The sequence below is a fragment of the Bicyclus anynana genome, chromosome 18 (assembly GCF_947172395.1).
Source record: "Bicyclus anynana chromosome 18, ilBicAnyn1.1, whole genome shotgun sequence".
NCBI classification, from domain to species: domain Eukaryota; kingdom Metazoa; phylum Arthropoda; class Insecta; order Lepidoptera; family Nymphalidae; genus Bicyclus; species Bicyclus anynana.
The window spans coordinates 10,468,355-10,482,498 of NC_069100.1; the positions used below are offsets into that span (position 1 = coordinate 10,468,355).

The 14,144-nt window shown below is 37.8% G+C and overlaps 1 protein-coding gene and 1 long non-coding RNA gene across 2 annotated transcripts in view; one reads left to right on the forward strand and one right to left on the reverse strand.

Moving 5' to 3' along the window:
• LOC112054343 (pyruvate dehydrogenase (acetyl-transferring) kinase, mitochondrial) overlaps positions 1-14,144 on the forward strand; it is a 47,324-nt gene that overhangs the window by 12,143 nt on the left and 21,037 nt on the right. The window lies entirely within an intron of this gene.
• Positions 12,796-14,144, reverse strand: part of LOC128198942 (uncharacterized) — a 43,579-nt gene continuing 42,230 nt past the window's right edge. Inside the window, exon 2 of the long non-coding RNA XR_008251650.1 lies at positions 12,796-13,870. This is a non-coding gene — a long non-coding RNA (uncharacterized LOC128198942). The remainder of the gene's footprint in view (positions 13,871-14,144) is intronic.

The following is a 14,144-nucleotide window of genomic DNA, read 5'->3' on the forward strand; positions in this document are numbered from 1 at the left end:
TGGCTACGTATTGCGACAAACATTCTCAAGAAACAGTGATCACACACCATTTCTCAAAATTGTCGCAATAAAAACAGATTTTTGCCAGTTGGCCAAACAGGTTTTCATAGTTGTAATGACGTGAGCAAATACAGTGTGAGTCAAATGTCTGCTCTGGACTGCTATGTGTTACGTGCGTGGGGTCGCGTAGACGGCGACACACTTTTCCTGTTAGGCTGATACCTCATTATTGCGTTGCCTTATGTAGTCGCAACGGATCAACGCATTGTATGCCACAGCTACGTTGCGACTACGCACGACATTGCAGCGCAAGAGGTCGAGGCACGCACCTACTCAGTCTCAACAAAAACAATCCAAAAGCTCAGCGGAAAAGGGGCCGGACTTATCACCGAGAGGTGGTGGCTCGATCTCGCAGTGGTCGTATCCACTCCTAATACATATTTTCAGACTTGGAGGGGAACGGGAATATTAGACACACTAGCTGGCGCCGCGCGGTTTCACCGGAGTGGTTCCCGTTTCCGTAGGAATACGGGGATAATATATGTATAGCCTATAGCCTTCCTCGATAAATGGGCTGTCTACCACTGGAATAATTTTTCAAATCGGACCAGTAGTTCCTCAGATTAGCGCGTTCAACCAAACAAACAAACCCTTCAGCTTTATAATATTAGTATAGTAAAAAAAGATATGGCAAATTTTCTTAAAAAAAAAAATGATTTCATGATCACTGACCGCACTGGAGTTCCGATACCGTCGCGTACCACGCTCTCCCGTTTCGTCTATTGTAGCAACAGACTGATGGGGCGAAACCTTATCCGACTGCGCGACGCAAGGGAGAGGGTTGTTTGTGTTTGTGTTTATGTTACGGAAAATAAAAGATATAAAAAAATTGTACTTGGCTGACCTTGAGAAATATAAAAGATGGAGATTGGGGTCGTTTCAAGTACGTTTTAGCCAACTGTGCATTAGCATTGCCATTAGGCGTTGCGAAGTTTTTAACTTTATAGTCAGGCTATAAAAGCTATGACTACTTAGTACTTAGTAACAAGTGCAAAATACATAATATACATATAAAGGCGATAAATAAGATTTAGTTAGTTATCTTTATGCTGGGCTTAAACCAATCGAGATAATCTTCGATAGGTTGTGACGATACAAGTGCTTTTTGTTTAAGCCTCAATGCAATCCAAATAGGCACATCTGCTTATATGCTGCTAATGTAATCCATATAGGCATATGAGAAGAGCCGTGATAGTCCAGTGGATAAGGCCTCTGCCTACGATTTCGGAGGGTGGTTCGAATCCGAAACTTTTTTTTTAAATTTGTTTGGAACTCAGTCAGATACACAGGTTCGGAATTTCGGATAGGCTAGACGCTGTCGCATCTGTCGAAAACTAATGTTCGTAAAGATTTAAAATGAAATTTTTTGTTTGTTAGATTATCAGTATTGAAAATACAGTATGTTTTTTCAGTATAGTATAATAGTCAGGGCCCCCGCTACCATATGTGCAGTGTGCGATGCACACGGGCGCCATCCCTTAGGGGCGCCAAAAGCAAGAGCCCAAAAAATCATTTAATTTTGATAGTTAGATAGTTCAGTTCTTTACTTTATTTCAAGCACCTACCTACCATAAAAAAAAGATTTAAGCCTTAAAAGGCTCCAAAATCCTTTTTCGCACACAGGCGCCAGTAGCCCTTACGCTCTGTATATACATAATTATACATAATTATAGTACGGTTGGCAACCCTATCTATATCATCAGATGTCAAGCGAAGATGATCAATAAACGACGGGTGATCCGTATGTTTCCCCTTAAGAAACTAAAAAGATTTTTTTTCATAAGCGATCCATGACAGAGTCACGTATATCATCATGATACAGTCATGATCATCACATGGCCCTATCAAGTATCAATACGGCTCTATCGATTTGTACATCAAATAAATATTTACGATGCGCTTTATCTACGATATCTCTCTTTGTTTAACGTGTCATTGTCTGCCAAGGTTGGAGATTAAAGATCTTTTTACGAGCGATAATTGATTTATAGACTTAAACACTTAAAGCGACTTTGTCAACAAGTACCCTCGCGTTACTCCTGGACAATCATTTTACCGATAGATATAGTCTGCGTATTGCGTATGTTGAGATGGATTTGTAATGTTACTATATACCCTCATCTGTTATTTATTTGATGGGATAGAAAATAAATGATGGAAAATATTCACATTGACATATTGTAAATAGGTTGTCTAGTAAAATTGCCGTAAAATTGGCCGAATAGTATAAAATAATAAGTTTTTTTTAATTAAATTTATATAATCTACTTCTTTCATTGGTTCATTAAAAAAATCATACACTTGTTGATATAATATATACCTACCTAACAGAATTGAAAACGTAAGGGTTGCCTGCTTTCACAATTCAACTACGGGGTTGCTGTTATTTATATACCCTCATCAGTTATTTAGTTGTCTAATATGTTAAATGAAAGCTTATTTTATGCTTCAGTTAACTGTATTATGTTGCCTTTGTTCTAGTTCATGTTTTCCTAGATTTTGTATGAAAACTGTGTCTGGCCGCAATTTAACTAGGCAACTTGCATTTGCAATGCCACTGTATATTATCTATCATTTATCACCATTTAGGGTATATATTTCTAATGCCGGATCTTAGACCAAGGTACATGGAAAAAGATGACAAATTGTGGCGACCCCACTTACGATAGAGTCAACAACAAAGCTTGTCCGGGGATGTAATGCAGTAGCTATTACCGCCATGCATATTTCTTCCGCAGCGCCGCATTGCTGTTTTCCTGTCTGAAGGGTTGTCGGTTTAATTACAGGCTCATTGTGTTTCAGGTTTTTTAGAGTAGCGCCTAGAACGCGTTCTCTGGAAGTCCTATGATTGCTCTAGGAATCTAGGGCCTAGGTATATTGACCATTTGTTCCGTCAATAATAATAATTGTCCCGAAAATAATTATCAAAAAAAAAAACAACCAATTTTACAACATTAACGTACCCACGAAACTGAAAAAGGGAAAAATAACATTGCAACATTTTTTACTTATTGATCATTTTGCTGTTTTTATCCCCCGTTTTCCTACCCTCAGGGTCGAATTTTTTATTTCTAAATTTATATGGGACTTTCTAATTAAAAAAAATATTTAAATCGAACTACTCAGTAAAAAGTTACACGTGTTCATACATGAAAAAATATATATTCGTCCAATTGTTAACCTTCTCTCTGTTTTCGTCGGTTAAAAAGGTTGATTACAGAATTTAGATTTTGACCAAAGTAAAAATTGGCTTGGATCAAAAGAGCCGTGATAGCCCAGTGGATATGACCTCTGCCTCCGATTCCGGTGGGTGTGGGTTCGAATCCGGTCCGGGGCATGCACCTCCAACTTTTCAGTTGTGTGCATTTTAAGAAATTAAATATCACGTGTCTCAATCGGTGAAGGAAAACATCGTGAGGAAACCTGCATACCAGAGAATTATCTTAATTCTCTGCGTGTGTGAAGTCTGCCAATCCGCATTGGGCCAGCGTGGTGGACTATTGGCCTAACGACTCTCACTCTTGAGAGGAGACTCGAGCTCAGCAGTGAGCCGAATATGGGTTGATGATCATGATGAAAAATTGGTTGTAGTGGTGTGCCTAAAAATCTATATATCAACAATGATTTAAACTCTTTCCCTAATGGAGTTTAAAAATTGATGAATTAACATAAAACTTGATTGAATTAACATAAAAGCGATGCTACCTGCATCGCTTTCCTGCACTATCTTAAACACTGGGAACCACACTCATACCTTTAGGCTGGAGCATAACAATAAACAATTGCTTGGCACCAGAAATATGCGTGTCGTACCTCGAACGAGCTTCTAAAAGAAAAAAAAAAGAAGAGAAAGATCTCAAGAGCTTCTTGTCAACTAAAATGTCTTGTCAGGCATCAGTAGAGTATGGCCGACCCACCTAATCCATTTAAAACAGGTCTTGCGTATTTGATAAACCCTGAGAGCCTTGTCGTCAAGTATTTGCAATGGACGATGACATTAAGAAATATCGTGCGAGATTTTATCAGGTTTTCCTTAAAAATTTACTCATGTACTCCACTTTATTATCTGTATTGTTTTGTTTAAGTACTTAAGACAAAGGGTTAACAGACTTTAATGTAAATCCTTTGTATTGTAAGTTTGAATTTTCTTTCTTGTGTTCGCTTGGGGCGTCTGGTCGATTCTCAGTTCAATCGCCTTACTAAATATCTTCGTGATATGGGTATAACTATAATAGTAACTGAGTTTTGTGTTTTATATATTACAAGTCGTAAAAACTGAGTAAAAAGTTATCATTATCATTACTATCAGTCGATGCACGTCCACTGCTGGACAAAGGCCTCTTACTCGTATATTGGCATTCAGCGGCTCCCTGTAACCCGATTAATGTAATAGGTCCATATAGGCTAGGAGTCTCCAGCACCTTGGGACTACAATGCCCATAGGCTCTTTAAACTGTTCTGTTGGAAGTGGGTACGCGATATAATACTCAATCTAAAGAGCATAGAAACCTGTGACCTCTCGGTGTAAAGTGGCTTAAATAAAGATTAGGGCGACACAACATAGATCGACACTTCAAAAGAACCGTATGTACGAATAGATCAAAGTATATTAATATAACATTCTATTTGATATTCCCACTCTATGTCTGTTTTGAGCCACAGTCCAAGTAGAATAAGAAATAGGTTTTCATAAAGATGTTTCGATTTGTGAAACTCACACACGGGCTGTGGTTTCGGCATTAAGTACCCCTATAACCCTGTGATGAAAAGTTGGGAGGTGCATGCCCCGAACCGGATTCGAACCCACACCCTCCGGAATCGGAGGCAGAGGAGTCCACTGGGCTATCACGGCTCTACTTACCGATATACAAATATACTTTGCAATAAATTGCTTTATTTCCAGACTCAACAATTACTTATTTTTTTATTATGCAGGATTTTGTAACAAATTCAAATCATTTATAGTAATTCGTGACACGAAGATTAATATGATTATATCAGTATGTTTGGATTTATCATCAACCTTGATGTCCGAACATTTATAAAGTGAAAAAACAAAATGGCTATCAAGGCCATAGCAATGAACACATTTGATGAGCGCGTCCTGTCACAGGAGATTAGTATCAATTTACCACCTTTTTCTTTTGAGCCCCCAACAAAGAGGGGTGCATGCTGATATATATTTATTTGCGTATGTATGTAAGCTGCCTTGTTGGTACAGTGGTAAACCTATGTGATAAGGTCTTGGGTTCGAATCCTAGGTCAGGCTATGTAAATTCTCAATAGCAGAACCTAGCCCGGTGGACCATTGATATAGTCTGATGATAATATTGTATCTGCCTTTTTTTTATTCTTTACAAGTTAGCCTTTGACTACAATCTCACCTGATGGTAAGTGATGATGCAGTCTAATATGGAAACGGGCTAACTTGTTAGGAGGAGGATGAAAATCCACACTCCTTTCGGTTTCTACACGGCATCGATCCGGAACGCTAAATCGCTTGGCGATATGTCTTTGCCGCTTGATGGTAACGAAACCTCCCACCAGCCAGACCTGGACCAATTAAGAAAACCTCAGTCGGCCCAGGAGCTCCGTCATGTAAATCCACCGCGCATACCACTGCGCTAGGGAAGTCCTTCGGCCTATGTCATGCGTATGCCTGTGTCAACTCTTGTTTCTCATGTCGCTAAACTTTATCCATTCATTAGACACGGTTAGATTTCTTACAACAGGCGGTGTCTAGCTAAATACAAGTCCGCGGTCTAATTAGCAATATTGCATTGTTTGTTTGTTTGTTTGTTCATAAGAATCGTGCGCAGCGCAATACTGTTTGCGTTGTCAATGCGGCGGGTGTGACGCGACGTTAATTGGTTAAAGCTTGCTTCGTGACGCGCCGCGACAATGTGACACCGTCGCGTCAGAGTCACGAAGTTGCCATTGTCACATTAGCGCGGGGTTTTTATGCGGCTTTTGTTATTCGTCCTTTGTGTTATAATCAAAAAGGACGACATAAAAATCTGCAAACTTTATTTTGGGATTTTTAAATTATTAAAAAAACTATGTTCTTGGTATTTTTTTTTTACAAAAGGGACAACAATAGACGGCCAAATGTATCGATATTTTTTTTAATAATTACAAAAAGACGGGCAATTGTGAAACAATACTACGCGATGACCGTGACATTGCCTTTGTGGAATTCAGTTCTTTTTCGAATAACTGTTTTCCTTATGACTCAATCCTCCTTATACTACCTACTTTAAATCCAAATCCAATCTCCTTATACTACCTACTTTAAATATATCATAAAAAACCTAAATCATCATCATTGACAACCTATATTCGGCTCACTGTTGAGCACGAGTCTTTTCTCAGAATGAGAGGGGTTATAAGCCAAAGCCAAATGCGGATTGGCAGACTTCACACACCTAGAGAATGGGGATGATGACTAGGTTTGAATATATTGATTTTTATGATACATTCGGGTAAATAGGGTCAATGTTAACTAATTTATACATAAAAAGCAAAGATTGTCTGGATATTTGCAAAATAAATGAGATTATAAAATTTCAAAAACTATTAAATTTTTTTTATCGTAATTAGAAGAAAATTTATACAGTTTTAGCTTCCTTACATTAAATGTGACATTTTTTAATATATGAACTATAAAGATAAACGCACAAATAACAAAGATATCAGTAATTTTGTTTGAACGCGCATACAAATCTAACGATCATTACATTGCCTATGACGTCATTATTTCGAGCCATTTTGTATGGGGCGTTTTTCAGGGATCCGCGGCAGCGCCGCAAATCTGACTCTTTAAATCCCTGTAGCTCCGAAAGTAATGATCTCAGATACCCTGTTCCTTTTACAAAATTGCTTTACTATTAGTATACTCTTAATTTATATACAATTTAAAAAACTGTCATCATCCCTATTGAGAAAATTCTTAGGTAAGCAGATTTCCTCACGATGTTTTTCTTTCACCGTTTGAGACACGTGGTATTTAATTTCTTAAAATGCACATAACTGAAAAGTTAGAGATACATACTCCTGACCGGATTCGAATCTACGCCCTCCGAATCGAAGGCAGATGTCATATCCACTATCACGTCTCTAGAAATATCATATACGAGTATCGTCATACCTGTGCAAATCGAATGAAAATCAAACATAGGTGTGATGATCAAACAAATGTGTGATGTAATGGAAAGAATTTTGAAGTTTTATATTCTACTAGCTGACCCCGCGCGTTTTTACTCGCGTGGTTCCCGTTCCCGTAGGAATACAGAGATAATATATAGCCTATAGCCTTCCTTCCTTTCAAATTGTACCAGTAGTTCCTGAGATGAGCGCGTTCAAGCAAACAAACAAACGAACAAACTCTTCAGCTTTATAATATTAGTATAGATAATATGTAAAAATGGCATGTAGGTTTAAATATGCAAACTTAAATGCGATTTCCATTATAGGTAGCTTTAAAGCTTAACTTGGACTTGACAGCTAACTGCTCCCCCCTCCCGGCTTGCGCGGACCTTCGGGAATGTTACGAACGAGTTTGCCAAGCTATAGTCATCATCATCATCATCATCATCATATCAGCTGATGGACGTCCACTGCAGGACACACCTTGTGCACGCTTCTGATACATAGATATGTGTAAAACTTGTTTATAAACACTATCTGCTGAAGTCTAAACTAGTGGAAACAACCCGAGTGATCTTAATAATGTTAATGCGATGCCAAAGCGGTTCCAACTGTTTCATTACATAAAAAAAAATTTACATTTTTATTTGCGTAGTTGAAAAGATTAATTATTCTATTTACTTACGTCAAGAACTAGATTATATTTTTTAGATTTTTTTTTACTATGTTGAAGTTTGAACCAAATTCGTGATAGACAACAAACAAACGAAAGTTTATTTTTAACACGCTTATATTAGCTTCACTTGTAACTATGTGTGTAAGAAAATCTTGGAATCTTAATTTGACCCACTTCTTTAAGGACTTTCCATACAAACTTTCAACCCGTATTTCACCTCCTTTTATTTTTATTTTAGGGTCAAAAAGTACCCTATGATTTGCTCCAAGGTCCTATTTACCATTATACCAAAATTCATCTTGATCGGTTCAGCCGCTTAGCCATGAAAAGGTAACAGACAGACAGACTTACTTTAGCATTTATAATATTAGTATAGATGGTGATAATAATTGGTCGAAAACTTAAAGTTGAAGAGTGTTCTAAACGTGCCTTGGTCTAAGACTGGAGAACCAGTCATAGACTAAAGGGCATCATAATATAGAATGTCTTCTATTTAGATCATGCTAAACGACTGCTTGTATACTTTCGTTATAAATATTTAAAAAAACTAATCGAATGACCTCTTTTTAAAAACTAGTTGTAAAGTAGGTAAAACAGTAAATTATAGTTCAGTGCCTAAAACTGTTTTACCGATACCGACTGCTCTGTCTAGCCAAGGACATGTTTATTAGTAAATACGCGAAATGCGTGCAAAGTCCAATTCACCGGTCGTGGGTCGACGGTCTAGCTGCTTACGTCATGCTAACTGGTCAATATTATGGACTAACTGAATTAAAAAAACATGATTTAATAATATCAATCATCACTTCATCTTTATCAATTATGCTTACCTACATTCTTCTATACTTAATATTATAAAGAGGAAATATTTTATTTGTTTGTTTGCATTGAATAGGCTTTGAAATTACTGGACTGATTTGAAAAGTTCTATCACCGTATTAGCATTATAGTCAGAGAATAGAGAATGGTCCAGAATGAGTCTTTACAAGCAGAGTGGTGCCGGTGAAACATAAAATAAAACATAATAAACAAATCCGTAAAAAAAAGTTTTTTCATAATTAGTATTTCAAAATTTACCACTAACAACAATTACATAATTCATATAATAATCAATTACCAATAAAAATACCCCATTATATTTCTTTAGTTTCTGTTAATAAATATTTAAAAACATAAGACGCCATTTTTCTAGAATAATATTGAAACTTACTGATGCGACGATTCGTATCGTACTGAGTCGAGAATGTATAAGTTTTTGAGTTTCGTATTTGGAACGGCTACGAGTACGACACCGTCGTGTTCCGCGCGCTCTATCTTCCCATTATTCTTTAATCTGTGATTCTACATTATAATTATAGCATTTTGTACTTTAAAAGATCAGAGTGAACAGACAGATAGATTGAGATAACTATGAATGAATGACTAAGGTGAAGGAAAAACATCGTGACGAAACCTGCATACCAGAGAATTTACTTCATTCTCTGCGTGTATGAAGTCTGCCAATCTGCATTGGGCCAGCGTGGTGGACTTTTGGGCTAACCCCTCTCATTCTGTGAGGAGACTCGAACTCAGCAATGAGCCGAATATGGGTTGATAATGAATGAAAAACAATAAAACATACAAATACATGGAATTTCACATTTTTAATATTAGTAAGATTTGGAGTTGCTATGGCTTCGAGCCATCTACAACAAACAGTAAATTGTAAGTGTGGGCACTTCCCAGATGTATAATTAGCTTCGTTGTCATATGCCGCAAATATGCCAATGGCATCCACCGGCAGTGGACTTTGGATTTGTTTTGTTTATTTATAAACAAACTTTGTCCTTGCTCAGGGATCGTCCACATGGGCAAAATCTATACTTATCCATACTTTTGTTTTGTATATTTAGAAACAAACTTTGTCCTTGCTTGGGGATCGATACTAAGATTATAAAGATTATGTGTATTGTAGTAAGTTTTTAACCGACTTCCAAAAAGGAGGAGGTTCTACGTTCGGCTGTATGTATGTTTTTTTTTGTTTATGTTATGTAACGATTTTGAAAATACATTTACTAATAGAAGGACACGTTATTTGTGAATATCATAGGCTATATTTTATCCCCGTATTCTCAAGGGAACGGGAACTACGCGGGTGAAACCGCGATGCGTAAATTAGTAATCTATACCAATATTATAAGGAGGTAAAGATTGTGGTGTTGTCCCTGGAGTAATCTCTGAATCTACTAAACCGATTTTGAAAATAATTTTACTAATAGAAAGCCACGTTGTTTGTAAGTATCATATATTATGCATAGGCTATATTTTATCCCCGTATTCTCAAGGGAACGGGAACTACGCGGGTGAAACCGCGAGGCGTCTGCTAATAAAAAAAATCTGTCGCCGACGTATATCCGACAACATACCGTATTTAGTTTTCCTATTCAAATGTATCTATCTACCTTTGTACTTAGTGTTAATTAGTGTTAAAAGGTTTAACACTTATGCCTCAGGTTGAAGGACGCAAGGGAACAAACAAGGCATTTTTAAGAGTTTTAAGCATTGCAATATCTATACTTCTATACTAATATTATAAAGCTGAAGAATTTGTTTGTTTGTTTGATTGAACGCGCTGGTCTCAGGAACTACCGATTTGAAAAATTATTTCATTGTTAGATAGCCCATTTATCGAGGAAGGCTATAGGCTATATATTATCCCCATATTACTACGGGAACGGGAACCACGCGGGCGAAACCGCGCAACGTCAGCTAGTGCTTTATATGTCTTGTATGTTTCCCAGGCATCTGTATTCTGTGGGCATGGTTGGCATGCGTCAACGATAAATCTCGTTATAAGCAGGCGACCACAGATCCGCATCGTACGCATCGCATCAAATGGATTTTTAATTTTACGGTGGATAAAATCCGTTCGATGCGATCCGTACGATGCGGATCAGTGGACGCTCTTGTATGACTCTATACAAAGTACCTACACTAAAATCCGTTTGATGCGATGCGTCCGATACGTTTCATGCGGATATGTGGACGCCTACGTTAAGTGAGAAAGGCATACTGTGAATTGTCGACCAAAAACAGTAGAGTTGAAATATCGCTCGCTTTCGTTGCGCTATTGGTCGACATTTCTCTTTTTCTCGAGATATGATATCAACTAACCTAACGTTAGGTTAAGATTTGGTGTGTAAACATTACCTTCATTATACCTATGGAAAAGCAATTATCGTCGTTATGCTAGCTACAGTTCGCGCCTTCGAAAGTCGTTCGGAGGGCCTAGTGGCAGTTTTAAAAGTGTTTCAACTGTGACGATCGCGTTAAAGTAAACGCGAATTTCTAAGGAATTGAAACAGCGCCATCTAGTGGCACTACTGCACAACTGTTTCAATTCCATACAAATTCGCGTTTACGTTAACGCGATAGTAACAGTATGAAAACATTGAAAACTCCCAAGCCTCCTTTTATAGGAAATTACAGCTAAACCAATCAGATAACTACTTTAAGTGTGGGAATAGTCTATTTATATTGAGTAGGTACACATTCGAAGGATATTTTCCAAGTCACCAATCTGGAAAACTGCCTCTTGTCTGCTTAATATGATAAACCATTATTGAATTTCTCGCCTCGACGCTGTCGTTTATTAGCTTACAAATGATTGCCAATCTAGATCGTAGGCTTTTGCCGAGATGTAGAGTATTTTTGAGTTAGGGTAGGGCTCATAGATCATCATCATCATATTAGTAGAAATGGGCCTTTTTAGGAACTTCCAAAAATCACAATCCTGAGCCACTGACCACCGTTTTCGACGGCCTCCGTGGCGCAGAGGTATGCGCGGTGGATTTACAAGACGGATGTCCTGGGTTCGATCGCCGGCTAGGCCGAGGTTTTCTTAATTGGTTCAGGTGGGAAGGGTGGTGGGAAGCTTCGGCCGTGCCTCGTTACCACCCTATCGGCAAAGACGTGTCGTGTAGAAACCGAAAGGGGTGTGGATGGTCATCCTCCTCCCAATAAGTTGGCCCGGTTTCATCTTAGATTGCATCATCACTTACCATCAGTTGCGATTGTTGTCATGGGCTAACTTGTAAAGTATAAAAAATACCTGCGAAATATCCAGCGAATCCCTTGCTTGATGTCATCAGTCCATCTGGTGGGGGGTCATAAGCATTATTTGTTATTGATTGTTGTGTTGAGTACTTTAGCTTGCTCCTTGGACAATGATGTTTAGCTGAGTATTCCATTGAATTATTAAGTCTTTCTCAATTAATTTGTAATTGCGCACATGTATATGTTTGTCCGTGCTAATCTCTTTAACGGCTGACCACATTTGAATGGGACTTTCACTGGAAGACTGATAAGATTATTAAGGAACATATTAGACTACTAATTATTCTCCCAGGATTTTTGAAAACCCCGAATATCACGCGGTCGAAGTCACTCACGTCGGCGAGTTTATGAAATTGCAATTTTCGCGTGAATATGACCTGATTGCGAACTAAGCCGATTAGTTATCGTTGCCGATTTCATGTTTCCCGACATCGGCTCTAACCGCCGGCACCGATTGATTTTCCGTCCGTTTTCTGCGCCGACCGTTGAAATGGAAAACTTAATGCAAAGCCATTAGTGTCGAAAGTGTTTTTAGGCTTACGTAAATACCTACTCCTAACATAATTAATGGGATTAAGTGGAAAATCTGCTTTTTTCGACAAAGATAAAGAAAAATTAAGTGTACATAGGTAGGTAATATACTGATCTTTTTTATATTCGATTATTTTTTTGCTGTTGAACTGCACTATACGATTGTGTGCTTAGTGCAAGAAAAGTAAGTTTGTAAAATGGTAGTAAACAAAAAAAAATTAACCTTGGCTTAGTTTGTTGTGGGCTCTTCACGGACCGAAGAGCGTTTGGAACCCTCGTAACTTTAATTTTTAACCGACTTCCAAAAAGGAGGAGGTTCTACGTTCGGCTGTATGTATGTTTTTTTTTTTTTTTTTTTTTTTTTTTTTTATGTATGTCCAGCGATAATTCCGTCAATTATGGACCGATTTTGAAAATTCTTTTTTTGTTTTGTAGGGTTTACTTCCAGGGTGGTCCCATTTTTTTCATGTCAGGATCTGATGATGGCATCCTGGAGAAATTGAGGGGAACTTTCAAAAGTTGTAGAGACGGCTACTACGTTTGTTAGTGTTTCCATAAGGTATTTTAAACCACTACAACTTTATGAAGGTTTGGAGTTGGTCTGATGATGGAGCCGAAACACAGACGATGGAACTCGTCAAGGATTTACAGCAGTCACCTTTTGTTTGGGCTTGATTAATTTGTATTGATGAGTACTTTCCACCTATATGGGTTGTGACTGTATTAAGGGTCTGGTGATGAAGACGAGGGACAGTGAAGAGAACTCCTCGACGGTTCACAGTAGCTACCTTGTGTTTGGACTTGATAAATTTGTATTGATGAGAACTTTCCACCTAGATGGATTGCGACTGTATTAAGGGTCTGGTGATGAAGACGAAGCACAGTGAAGAGAACTCCTCGACGGCTCACAGTAGCTACCTTGTGTTTGGACTTGATAAATTTGTATTGATGAGAACTTTCCACCTAGAAGGATTGTGACTGTATTAAGGGTCTGATGATGAAGACGAGGGACAGTGAAGAGAACTCCTCGACGGTTCACAGTAGCTACCTTGTGTTTGGACTTGATAAATTTGTATTGATGAGAACTTTCCACCTAGATAGATTGCGACTGTATTAAGGGTCTGATGATGAAGACGAAGCACAGTGAAGAGAACTCCTTGACGGCTCACAGTAGCTACCTTGTGTTGGGACTTGATAATTTTGTATTGATAAGAACATTCCACTTAGATAGGTTGTGACTGTACACACGCAGTGGGTATGCTAACACTAAAAATAAAAAAATAAAAATTTTAATAAAAAAAATTCAACCGACTTCCAACTCAAAAAATAACTTTAACTAAAAAGCAAAAAATAACATCCTACCTATGTGCTACCTTCTGATCAGTTTGAAGGCGGTGCCAAGCCAGTGTCGTGTTTTAATTAAAGCTGTTTCTGGAATAACCACAGAAATTTTGTAGTTTAAACGTATTTAATGAAAACATCACTGGCTTGGCACCGCCTTCAAACTGATCAGAAGGTAGCACATAGGTAGGATGTTATTTTTTGCTTTTTAGTTAAAGTTATTTTTTGAGTTGGAAGTCGGTTGAATTTTTTTTATTAAAATTTTTTAGTTTTCGACTTCAGTTACCACCATTAA